At 53.5% G+C, this 12884-nt stretch overlaps 1 pseudogene; it reads left to right on the top strand.

Annotated features, from left to right (window-relative positions):
* LOC141948420 (hydrocephalus-inducing protein homolog) overlaps positions 1-12884 on the top strand; it is an 87804-nt pseudogene extending 74920 nt beyond the window's left edge.

Here is a 12884-nt window from a genome sequence, read left to right as displayed (position 1 = left end):
TAGGGCCAGTACAACCTTCGTCCCTTTGAAGAGCATCCTTGGGACATTCTTGCTCTTTTGAGATACCAGTCAGACATGGTCAATGAAGGCTGCAACCACAACCAAGAGTACCATCTTCCAAAGGAGTTTGACTGGACTTGATTTTACCATTTTCGCTTGATCTTATCGTTTTAGCATGCAAGACTTTGGCTATATCCTTGCGAATTTCTTTGTCAATAGACGTTAATCTGTAGCCACCCAGGAAACAGACAGGGCCCTTATAAAGCAGATGAAATGTTTGTGCTCCCAATCTTGTTCCACTGTACCAAATAACTCCTTCCGGGTAGTGTCGAGGACGGGCAGTGCCTGATGTCTGCTGCAGGACAGAGTCGCTAATGTCCCAGCACCACCTTAGTAGTCCTTTTTGCTTTGTGTTCCCAGGACCTTCATGGTTATGAACCCAACCAGTTCCACGTATTCCTTCCAGTGGACTTGCCAAGACCCTGAAGCCCCACCAGAACAGGTGGCCGCCTTCTGCCACACAGAGAGAGGTCGCATCCAGCCAGGGAAGCAAGCAGAGGTGGGTGCAGAAATTCAGGCTTTGGATCTTCTAGTTTTGATGACAGAAGCATGTTTGGGGGTATTACCCCTGTGACCCCTGAGCCAGCAGCTCTAAGTGGGCAAGGTCTCCTCTCTTCCCTGTGTTCCTTTAGCGAGAAAGCCCACCATGCGCGGTCGGTGCAGGGCCAAGAGCAACAAAGCACAGAAGCAGCACTGCAGGCAGCATTTGAGCCCATCATGGGGGACAGCAACAGGCTTAGGCGACTAGCTGTGTTTTGCAGGATCACCTGTCAGAAAGCAGATGCTCTTTTCTTGTAAACTGCAGCCATGATTTGTGCTCAGACGTGATTGTGAGTTCAAGCGGTATAAGCAGTCACCAACTCATTTGCTGATCCATCATGGATGTCCCTGTGCCCACTCCCAGCCTGCCAGGGTGTAAGGAGAACACATTAGCTCCAGGCAGCTTTGCTGTGTCTTAAAAGATGCTGAATTTTGGCTTGCCACAGAGTGCAAGAAAGCATCCTGTATCAGTTACTGTGGCTCACCTGAGAAGTGGTAATTCCTTAAATCTCTGTAGTTTGTTTGGTTTTGATCACATACCCAGAAATTACCCACAAAAATTACAAAGAGGCAGTTTGGTGGCACCCACGTTGTGCTGCTGTCACGGGAGCTTGACGACTCCTCTTGGCAAAGAGGATGTTACTTACCCTTGTCATATAGATCAGAGAGACTGGGGGTCTCCACGAGTGCCCTCCTCTGTGTCTGGGACAGAAGCGGGGTCTCGACCCGGTGGTGCCCTGTAGCACGTGGACAGGGCAGTAAGGTCAGTGTTAGCTCAGGGTTTGATGCCTTGTTGTTGTATCCTCTGGCATTTCATTGCATGGGATCATCATACCCTAAGCAGGGCTGACCAGGGCTTGCTCCATAGTGGAAGGCCCTGGAAGGGCAGAGTGCTGCTCCTGCTTTCTCCCAGGCCTGGGGCCTCACCAGGGCCATTGCACAGCTGCTCTCCCATAGAGCAGGCAACGTGTGGCCAGGAAAGCCAAGAGATGGCAAATGGAGCAAAAAGGGTCTTCTCTCGCCAGGTTTCCCATTACAGTCTTCTTCACACCAACACTAGAAGGAGAGGCGGTCTTCAGCCTCAAGTGCGATGTCAAGAGGAAGACCCAGCCCCTCTCCTTGAATATCAAGGCCACCAGCTATAGCGTGCACACGTCTGTCAGGTGTGAGGACAGCGACGTCTGTGTCACGGAGCTCAGTGCACAGGAGATCAACGTCATTGATTTCAAGGAGTGAGCAGCACTGCTTCCCTGAACCATTTGCCCCACAAAGGCCTGCAACGTTGGGCCTGAACCAGGAGCTTCACAGAGACGTTTGAACACAAGGGAATGTTTTTCTTCATTTATGGGTCTCTGGAGGGAGGGAGATTGATCTTTCATACAGGTCATTAGCTGAATATGAAAAATGCAGGAGCACATTAGAGAGGAGCACTTGCTGGGCCAGCTGACACTTTGCATGTGCTCTAACCCCCAGTCCTCACTGCTTTTCCCTGCAGGTACAGCTGAACAAGAATGTCTAGCATCTCTTTAGCATCCACAATAACAGCAAGTTCAGCTTCACCTTCTCGTGGGAACTGAGTGGCCCCGCAGCCTGTAAGCAGGTCCTTACTGTCACCCCTCAGACAGTCGTGCAGGCGAAGGGGAAAGCAGAGACCCAGCTGGCTTTTCACCCACAGAGGATGTGCTCTTTAAAAGACATAGAGCTGACGCTGCAGGTGAGGCACCAGGGTTTAATACGGGACCTTCACCTTCCCTACACAGCAGCTTGGCAGCAGGAGCCCAGAGCTAGGGGTGAGCTCTGTCACTGAAGAGCCTGAACGAGGCAAAGAGGCTCCTGTTGCAGAAATAAAGAGCCTGACAGCTTCTGAATGGAGTATTTTAATAAGTGCTTACCCAGGATGACTTTGGGAAGCACTTTTGTGGCAGGGCGTATCCCCCAGGCCCCCTCTGCCCCTAATCTGGGGGGGTCCTAGATGTGTGTGGAGATGGAGCTGTTTCTCCTTGCCAGGCCTCTGCTGTGCTGGTCCCACCGTGCAGAAAGGTCCTGCCAGCATGTGGCCGCACAGCTCAGCATGTGGCTGCACAAAGCAGGGCCACGACTCTCCAAAAACCCATTCCCTCTTGGACCAAGCCTTCTACCTTCTATTGCCATTCTGGAGTCTTTTGGCACTTGCTTTTCCTTATTGTCAGTGCAGCCAGCTGCCCCCCATCCTCTTCCTCGGTGTTTGCAGTTGTAGTTCCCATCTCTTCAGTGGGCTCATGCTGTCTTTCTCCTCGCCAGATCAACAAGGTTTACCTGCGTGTTCCTGGCCACTGTGGTAGTGCCCACTGTCCACTTCTCCACTACCAGACTCAACTTTGGAACCTGCTTCATCTACTACGCTGGAATGGCACCTTCCCATCAGAGCCTCATCATCACGAACCAGCCAGATAAGGATGTGAGGTAGGCCTTCTCCACACACTCCTTCGGCCCTTGCTTAGCATGTGCCTGCTCCATGTCCTCATGAGCACTGTGGGTGACATCCTGAGGACGCAGGGAGAGGAGACAGGAGAGCCCTAAGTAGCCCTGATGTTGCACACACAGCCTTGTGACACCTCTGCTCCTCTCAGCTGTGCTTTCTGCCAGTCTGAGCTGCTTGTTCACCAGCACCTCACACCTCCATGTGGACTTCCCAGGGTACGTCCTACGCCCAGGAGGGACAGTGGCGGTGCCCATCACTTTCTATCCCAGAGAGATTGCGTCTTACCATGAGCTCATCCCTTTTGAAATCAACGGTCTTTGCCAGCAAACTATTGAGGTCCGAGGAAGGGGCACGGAAATGAAGGTGAGATGAAATCCAAATCTTAAAACCCCAGGTGGCGCAGGCTGCGGGCACAGCTTTCTCGCTCATTTTCCTCGTCTCTTCCCCAGCCTACCATGTTTTAGTTTTCTGCCACAAGGGTGTCAGAAAATCTTTTCTCCTTCTTTCCTTTTGCTTTATATTAATTTCTCCTGCCTTAGGTTGACGTTGTGGTTTTTTGCTGATTAGGGATATCAAACAAACTCAGACACCAGAGTGAAAAGAGCAGGCATATTTTACTAGAAATAACTAAATAATATAACAGAATAATACAGAAAACATACAGTAAGAAAAGACAGAATAGTGCACTTAAACAAATAGGAAAATACAGGGTAATGCATCAAATCTTTGCTACCTGAGAGAGAGAATAGTGATTAAGAAAGATCCATCACCACTTGCACCCGTTCCCACCATCCAGACCCGCAGGCAGCGAGGATTTGTTGAGCCTTTCCCGGCGAGTGGGAAATCCTACGCAGTGCGTCCACCCATAGGTGAGGCATCCAAAGTTGCTGTGAGCGGGTCCAGCCTTATATACCTAAAAATCAGCAAGCCAGAATAGCTGGCACCTTTGTTTTAAGTGGAAATATCTGGTTTAAATTTCACATTAGGTTCCCCCCAGAGCCTGGCCAGGGCTCAAGGAAGAAACTAAGGGAATTTCTCTGCTTATCGGATCGGATTATGCACAAGGTCTCACATCAGGCCTCGAGGACAGGCACCTGTCTTCATGACTCTGTTATTCTATTCATATACAAAGGAAGGGAAAGATACATCCAAGATAGCTCCATCCTCCATGCATATTTCATTAATGATTACATACTGAGTTAACAGTTTTGGTTCAGGGCCTGTTGCTCAGGCTTCAACACTTCCACCCTTTATATCAGAGTAGGTGGTTTGTTATAACTTAGTATAATACCTGTTAGCACAATGGTTATAAAATATACAGGATTCATCTATAGGTCAACTCTGGCTTGGGCCTATTGTCCAAGCCTTAGCACTTCATGTGGAACCACAAGGAAAGGTGGTGAAGCTGGGAGCCCTCTCCATCGGACAGACGGTGAAGAAGATTGTCACCATAGCCAACAACAGTGCTGCTCCTCTCACTTTTAAGCTCAGTCTCAAGTCAACCATGCCAGAGCTGCAGGAAGGCCCCTTCCTTCACTGGAGAGTGCTTTGCTGTGCCTCCAGGGATGCCTGCAGGTAGCTGTGAGCTGCTCTGGGGGGAGCTAGTAGCTAATTACAGTTGTGTGCTGTCCTGTCCTCCCTGCTGGGCAGTGTGAGTGCCTCATCTGAGCCAGGTGTCAGGACTCCCCTCATAGCCAGAAGTGAGAAGAAGGTACCATTCCTCACCTGTTTCAGACACATATGTTAGGATGTATTAGGTATGGAAATGTAATCTTTAAAGACCCAAGAGTTATGGCTCTCCTGGAGCTCAAGTGAAATTACTTTGGAAGACGTAGTCCAGCTCACCGTGGCTGGATGCACACATCACAGGAAAATTCCTTTGGTAGCTGAGGATGTGTACCTGGGAATGAGTAGGACTGGGGCAATGTTGATGGGAACAGAACAGGAATGGGAAGACTCTATGGAGGATTCACAGCTCGGTTGCCCGATGAAGTAGTCTCCACTCATTTCTTTGGGCAGGTTCTCTTCTTGAAGCCCACCAATGAACTAAGCCTGAAGCCCAAAGGAGAGACCTGTAAAGTGGAAGTGATCTCCCCAAAGTGCTGCATCCAGCCGTTCACTGAAGAAGTGATGTTGGAGTGCAGTGGCCTGGTGCGCTCCCTCTTCATGGTGCGGGGCTCCTGCCAGGGCACCCACGTGAGCTTGGACCAGGAACACCTCAGCTTTGGAGTGGTGGTGCAGCAGAGCTACACATCCTGGCACCTCACCATGCAGAACACGGGCGACATAGGAGTCAAGTAATGCAAAACCCTGTCCTCTCTGGTGGCCAAGAGCTTGGGTGAGGGTTGGATGGAGCTGTAGCTTGCCCAGAGAGTTGTCCTCTGCTTTTCCATTCCAGTGGGGAGTTGTGCAGCCAAGGCTGTGCAGTCAGGCCCTGGAACTTAGCAAGGGGTACAACCAAAAGCTTGTTTACAGATGGGTGCAGCTGAGTCCTGCCCAACCTGAAGCCTTAGTGCCAGGTGGCTCAGCACCCTGCCTGAGATGCTGTGGAAAAGCCCACAAGAGAATTAGAAACGGCACGTTGTGTTCACAGTCTCCCGGTTGTTAATCGTTCCTTTCTGTCCTTGTGCTTTCCTTGGCAAGGTTTAAGTGGGACATCAAGAGCTTCAAGCCAGATTTCTGCATCAGCGCCACAAAGGGTTATATCTTCCCAGGAATGGACGTCCCCTTCGTTGTGACCTTCTGCCCCTCTAAGCTGAGCTGTGCTATCCAGTGCGAGGGCCTGCAGTGCTTCATCGAGGGCAGTGAGCCGCTCCAGCTTACGCTGGCAGGATGCTGCATGGAGACCCCTGTGTCCAAAGAGGTAACTGGAACAGAGACAGGACAGGTGCCCCCTTACCCCACCATTTGCACCACATCTCTCCCAGGGCAGGAACTAGAGGAATCTTACAGGCATAGAGTCACTCCTGCCTGTCATCCTGTCTGGGTGTCCCAGAGAGCTGAGAAAACCCCTGGGCAGGGTTCCCAAAATCTGTGAGCCCTGTAGTTGCCTTCCTCCCCTATTAAAGGTGCTGTTCCTCCAGCGAGTACCTCAGCTGTCCTGGCTCTGCCCTGCAGCACCTTTGCCATGGGGACACCCTGCAGGGCTTTTCTGAGACCCCCCCCACGTCCCCCAGAGCCACCCAGCTATAGCCACAATATGGCACCCGCACCCACATTTTTCCTGCCTGTCGGGGTGGGGGAGGGCATTCAGCACTAGGAGCGGACAAGGCATCTGCATCCAGCTCCTGGGGAACAGGGATGCCACGTGGAGGACTCCTGGCCCTTACAGGCCTTGCAGGAGCGTGCACCTGGGAGGTGTTGGCTCTTGCTCCCAAGAGAGAATCAGGAACTGCTCATCAGCCTGCCCACGAAGGGACTGCGCGGCTGCAGGACTTGTCCTTGCACAGGAGAGAGATCCTTCCAGGGCTTTCAGTTTTCTTTCTCCCCTCCTAGGGAGGCAGCAGCCCCCTTCACCCAGCATGCAAAAGACTCATTCCTCTTCCTTCTCTAAGAACCAACAATTTGATTTACGCCAAAATCTATGGCTCAAATGGAAATTTGGTATACGACAAGGAAAAGCTGCTCCCTGTGCATAAAGCTAGTCAGAGTGGAAAGGGTTCCTCGCTGTGACCAAGCAGCCTCTGTGCTCCTCTGTTGCAGACGCTGACTTTCACGTGTGCCGTGCGCGAGAAGCACAGTCAGACCATCCTCCTGTCCAACCCAAACAATAAGGACATGCACTGTGCAAGGCGTCAATTGAGGGGCAACACTGGAAGGGGCCTGAATTTTTCCACAAGCCCTACACGATCACTTACGAACCCCTAACCATGAGCTCTGAGAACAAGAAGCATCAGGTATGTGAGCTGTGCCAGCACGCTGACCCTCAGAGCATGACCCTCATTGCTTTGGGCAGGAGGTTGGACGAGATGACCTTCAGAGGTCCCCTATGAACAGAAATTATCCTGAGATCCTATGTTGGAAACTGGGTTTCTTGGTGGCTAGAGGCCAGGTGTAAGGGAAGTTCAGGTGGGAGGTCTGGACTGACTACTAAACGTACTGGAGCAGCTAACCTAAAAAGCCAGGCTGTCTGATGGTGCAGGAAATGAAGTTTGTTTTGTGCAGCTCCTGGTCGTTGCCTGTGCAGCCCAGGGGGGCTCAGAGACCCCTGTGCTCAGCCCTGTGGGCTGCACAGGCTCCCCACGCCCTGGGCATGACCACTTCTGCCTGCACTGCCCTGCTGGGGCCCTTTTGCAGCACGCAGGGAACTAGAGGGGAGAAGCTGCCTTGCCATTTCTCAGTGCCCCCCCCGGCCATGAGCAGCCAGGTGGGAAATTACACTGAGATCTCTCTTGACATCTCCTTCAGGAGCTTTGGAAAGAGCCCTTCCTGCAGGTCTGGGACTGGGCAGATGGGGGTGACTGGCCCCTCTGGTCGCATGGGCAGACCAGGGGCAAGCTCTTAAATCAAGGGGGTCAGTGCAGAAGGGCTCTGGGGTGCTGGAGCTGCTGGGGTCCTTGTCCCACTCCAGCTGACCTTCTCCCACACCAGAATTCAGGCCTGAGTGGAGGCTGGAGACTTGTGGGCACAATCTCCAGGGTGCTCAGCAGATCTGTGCCCTGTGGGGTTGGACATGCTCAGCATCTCTTTAACATACAGCCCTGCATGAAGAGTCCCGCAGTTTTCAGCTTCTCTGGAGGCAGAGGAGATGCCCCAGGGTAGGTGACTGTGACCCACTGGCACCCCAAATGAGGACTGGATATGAACTTTCCATGGCTCACCCTGGCTGGTGGGACCCTGCTGTGCCAGCTGACAGGCAGTAATGCTGGGGCAGTTGAGCTTAGCAGGGACTGCCACCCCCTTAGCACGGCTGTCCCTGCACGAGCACAGGGCTGGCAGCTGATGTGCCCAGGGAAAGGGGTGTTAGGATGGTCAGAGCAGCTCTGCTGCAGGGCCGCTGTGAGCTTGCTCTGCCCAGACATGCTGCCCGTGTCCTGTGACTGCGCCAGCCCCAGTGGGTACGACGATGCCATCTCCACCGGCGCAAGACACGGGGCTGCGGTCACAGCTCTGCCAGCTGGACCTGCCCAAAGCTGCTCAGGTGGCAGCCTGAGACATGGGACTGTCCAGGTGTGCTGAAGAGCCAGTAACTGGTCCAGGCAGAGAGCAGGCAAGCTCACTTACCCTATTTCTTGTCTCTAGGGCTCCCTCTATTTCCCATTGCCAGATGGGACAGGCTTGTACTATCTCCTGCAAGGGACTGCTGAGACCCCAAAGTGTTCAGGGACCATTTCCAGCAGGTGCCATGTAGGACTTCCTACACTGAGCTCATCCCTGTCTCCAACTGGCTGAACAGGCCACACAGTGGTGACTCTAGCCCAGGAAGTCTCATCCCATCAGCAATCCCTGCAGCAGTGCAAGGAAGAGCTTCCCACTGCCTGGAAGCTCCTTCCTGCAAGCTTTTCACTCTCCTTGGCTATTTCTGCCTGTAGGTGTCTGGGATCACACTGACCATGTTCTGCCTACGCAGACCCGTCCTGGAGGGCTTTCCTCCCAGGCGGATGAGAGCTGGCTCCCTCGGGGGCATTGAGGAAGAGAGGGGCTGGGTTGTACCCCACCATGAGGGGTGTCCTGTGGGAGTCCTTCCTGTTGACCTTCACTGCATTCTTCTCACCCACAGGTTCCTCGTGGTGGTAGACATGCTCAAACCAGAAAACCTGGAAAGCAGTTCTGTGCTGCAGGGGCTGGAATACATTGATGTGCCAGGCTCTGCCAAGAAGGACTACAAGCTCACCTTCCTCTCCTACAAGGAAGCAGTCTTTAACGCAATGGTAAGTGTGGACATGGGGCTGTGGGGCCTTCCAAGGAGCTGTTGGCTTCCTGAGAAGCTACACACCTGCTCTCATACCTCCCCGTGCCCACTGGTGGGACTGTAGGTGTCCTGGGTGGGTACTGAACAGCAGGCATCTCTCCACACCCCCCACTCACCTGTCAGTCTCTGCGAGGGTCCCACCGGGGGCTGCTAAGCACAGGTGGACCAGGACACTGGTGAGCTGGAATCAATGGGCAGTCGGGAGAGTATCAAGTAGAAATACCTCACACGCTTTCCCCAGCCTCGCACTCTTCCTTGATGGCTGCTTACAGCCGTTCTTGGAAGCAGGGTGCTGAGCTTGGTGCTCTTGAGGCTGGCTTCAGCACAGCTGGTATATTTTTATGTGCAGAATGACCAGCGCTGCCCTTTTTCTCTGATTCAGGTGACCTTCCTCAACAAGGTGACCAAGGAGTACTTGTTCTACATGGTGACTTTCAAGGCCACTGCTTCAGGACCCATCAGCACTCTTGAAGTGACCGCTGCTGTTGGGCAGAGAGTGTCTGCCACCGTCAAGGTGGACAACCCTCTGCCTGTCCCGGTGACGTTTGCTGTACATTGCAAAGTGCCCGACATCAGTGTTCCCCCACATTTCACTGTTCCTGCGCAGTCGGAGGTAGGAGCAAAGCTCATGCAGTGTGCTCTCCTCTCCTGCAGCCTTTCTGGGAGTGGGTGGTCCTGAGGGGTGACGCCCTGCATGAACCATCTGGGGCTTCTTCCCAAGGGTGACAGCTCCCACCTACTAATAATCTGGAGGGGAAGCAGAGTGTAAGAAGATGCCTAGTGGGAATCGCCCTGCGCTGGTGAAGTCTGCCATGCTACCCCTTCTGAGATGCTTCCATCAGGCCTCACAGGGCGGGTCCTTGTGCCACAGGCTCTGTATTTAGTGTGGGTATTTTCAGTTTACAGTGGCTGCAGGGCATGCCTCACCCCACTGGCAGGGAGTTTGCAGCCTCGATCGATAGGTGTTTTGTGCCCTGGGGGAGTAGAGGGGCATTTAGGGTGGGAAGCTTCTGGGATAGTGCTGGAGGGCTCTGAGCTGTTGGGGACGGTCCCCCGAGTGAACTGTCCCCCAGATGTAGCAAGGCTCTGCCCCAGAGAGAGGGACCTGGAGCAAGGGAGGGTGCTGGGCTGCCTTCCAGCACTGCTGGAGCACACCAGGGACCGATTTCCCCTGTTGCAGGCCCTGCTTTCCCCATCTCTGCCTGACTCAGTGGCTTCTCCTTTGGTTCCTCCCAGGATGATCTTGTCTTTGAGTATCAGCCTGTGAAAGTGGGCGAGAGCACCGGGTGCCTGCTGCTCCGGAGCAGCAGCTTGGGCTCTTTCTATTACAATCTGCACCTGAAAGCCACCATGAGTGGGCCGGAGAAGCCCCTCTACTTCTGCACCACACTGGGCTCTAGTCAGACCATGACCACCAAAATAATGAATTACGCCCAGCAGAAGACCAACTACCACTCCAGGTGACCCCAGCCTGCCCTGGGCCCTTGCTGGGAAGCAGCTTGTCTGGCCAGCATCAGCCCTCTCTGTCAAGGGATCCTACCCCTCTAGCTTGGCCTGGCTGAGCTGGGGTGGCCACATGAGCCCGCGGGTCTCCCCACCAATGCTGGGCTTGTCCCCAGCCGGCCTGTCTTCACTTGCAGATGTTCTCTGCTGCCCTTTCTGGAGCTGCTCTTGCAGGTTCCGTGGCCCATGCAAGACTTCCCCATTACTGCCAGGGCCGGGGTTTAAGGTCCTCCAGAACTTGGGTGCAGGGTTGTCCCTGCTGGGCACGTTTGGACAGTCCTGATGGCCATTCCTCACTGGCAAGTGGTGGGGGGGACAGGCGCAGTGACAGGCAAGGGACAGGGACCCTAGACAATGTGACGGTGGGGACCTTCTGTTTCTTCCTGAGGTGCTGGATCTGCTTTTGTGACCCGCCCCCTCCATGGTCTCTTCTCTCCCCTGTGCAGACCAACTGCGCCGGCTTCCTGACGGAGAAAACCATCGGCGTGTCCCCTGCCAACCTGGGAGGCTCGGAGGTGAGCATGGATGTGACCTTCGAGCCCTGCCAGCTGGGTGAAGCCAGGGCCACACTGCAGCTCTCCTCCCTGCTTGGTGGGGAATACAGCATCCCCCTCTTGGGCCTGGCCCTCCCCCCAAGTCCCAGGGCCCCTTCCCTATCCAGGCTGATGACAGCACCTCCATCCCCTTCAAGAACATCTTCCTGCAGCCCATGGCCTTCCAGTACCGGGTGGAGCACCTGGCCTTCACCCTCAGGGCCCCCGAGAGCTTGCGCTCCAAGCAGACCACCTCCCTCTCCGTCTCCTTCGAGGGTGGCCTGACCCCTGGCACAGCCCCCGTCACCCGCAAGATGGTGGTGTCCTGCACTGGGGCGGGGGGTGTCTCCTGAGTCTACTACCTCCGGGGCCTTCCCCCTCACAGGTGAGCTGTGCCCCCCCAGGAGCCCCTTGGGGTCAAGGCCGTGGCCGTTGGGGCGTGACCTGAGGGCGCAGTTACTGCTACAGCGGTTGCTCTGGACTAACCCCCTTCCCTTTGCAATAAACCCGCTGGCTTTGCAATAACCGTGCTAGTTTTGGACTAAACCGTTGGTTTTGGACTAAACCTGCTTGCTTTGGAGTAAACCCAGCGCAGACCGGGGTGCGGGGCCGGTGGCGCCGGGGCTGGGGCAAGTGCAGGAGTCCTCCGCACTGCGCAGGGGTGCTCTGCAGCGTGGCGGAGGGGTCCAGTGGTGGCTGAGCGGGAGGCAGCGGTCGGGTGCTGAAATATGAGCTCTGCAGGGGGTGGAAGGCGGTGGCCTACAAGGCTGAGGAGATGGATGGGGGTGGCGGGAGCTGGCCCGTGCTGCTTGGCTCACACTGCTGGCTCACACTGAGCCTGCTGTCAGCCAGCGCCCCTGCATCCCTTTCTGCAGGGATTCTCTCCAGCCACTCCTCTCCCCATTATGCTTGTGCCTGCCATAGTGCCCTCCCAAGTGCAGAAGCCGGTATTTTCATTTCTTAAATTTCATCCCATTAATGATTGCCCAGTGCTCCAATCTATCTAGATCCCTCTGCAAGGCCTCCTGTCCTTCAAGTGAGTCATCAGCACCTCCCAGTTTGGTATCACTGGCAAACTTGCCAAGGGTACGTTCAACTCCTCCAGCGAGATCATTGATAAAATACTGAACAGAGCTGGCCCTAGGACTGAATCCTGAGGAACGCCGATGGTGGCTTGTCTCCAACCAGATGTAGCCTCAGTCACTACAAGGCTTTGAGCTCTGCCCTTCAGCCAGTTCTTCACCCAGTGCACCATCAACCTGCTCATCCCACAGTTGGACAACTTGTCCAGAAGGATGCTATGAGGGACACTATCAAAAACCTTTACTAGAATCCAGAAGAACTACATCCACTGCCATCCCTTCACCACTAGGTGGGTGAAATGTCAAAACTTATAAACTTTCTCAAGTCTCAAAAACATCTAAGAAGGAAATACAAAAAAAATTCTGAGATAAGAATCCACATTAGTATATTTGTGATAAGCTTTCTTCCCAGTCCTCCTCAGTTCAGTGTAACACAGTGAAGCCGATAATATAGAAGGGGTTTTTTAACATGATGGCTAAGGATTTCAAAGTAAAACATATTTTTAACACATACAGTTAAATTAGAGAACATTTGCCAAATGATTTGTATGTGATTCTTTAAAGCGACTCGAGTTGCTGGATGATGCTGGCATCACCCCTGTGAAATCAGAGTTTCTGCTGTCACAAGCATGATTTAACATTACCATGTCACCAATCCCTTCTTCAAAAACACTGATAATATTGTGCATGCTGACATCATTCACTGAACGAAACCCATTAATTCTCCTTACTAGAAATTAGGTTTGACCCTGTAAAACATTTCAATAAATAAAGTTATTAAAACGTAGGTTTAA

Source organism: Strix uralensis, chromosome 11 (assembly GCF_047716275.1).
Source record: "Strix uralensis isolate ZFMK-TIS-50842 chromosome 11, bStrUra1, whole genome shotgun sequence".
NCBI lineage: Eukaryota > Metazoa > Chordata > Aves > Strigiformes > Strigidae > Strix > Strix uralensis.
This window is presented reverse-complemented; position numbering and strand designations above follow the sequence as displayed.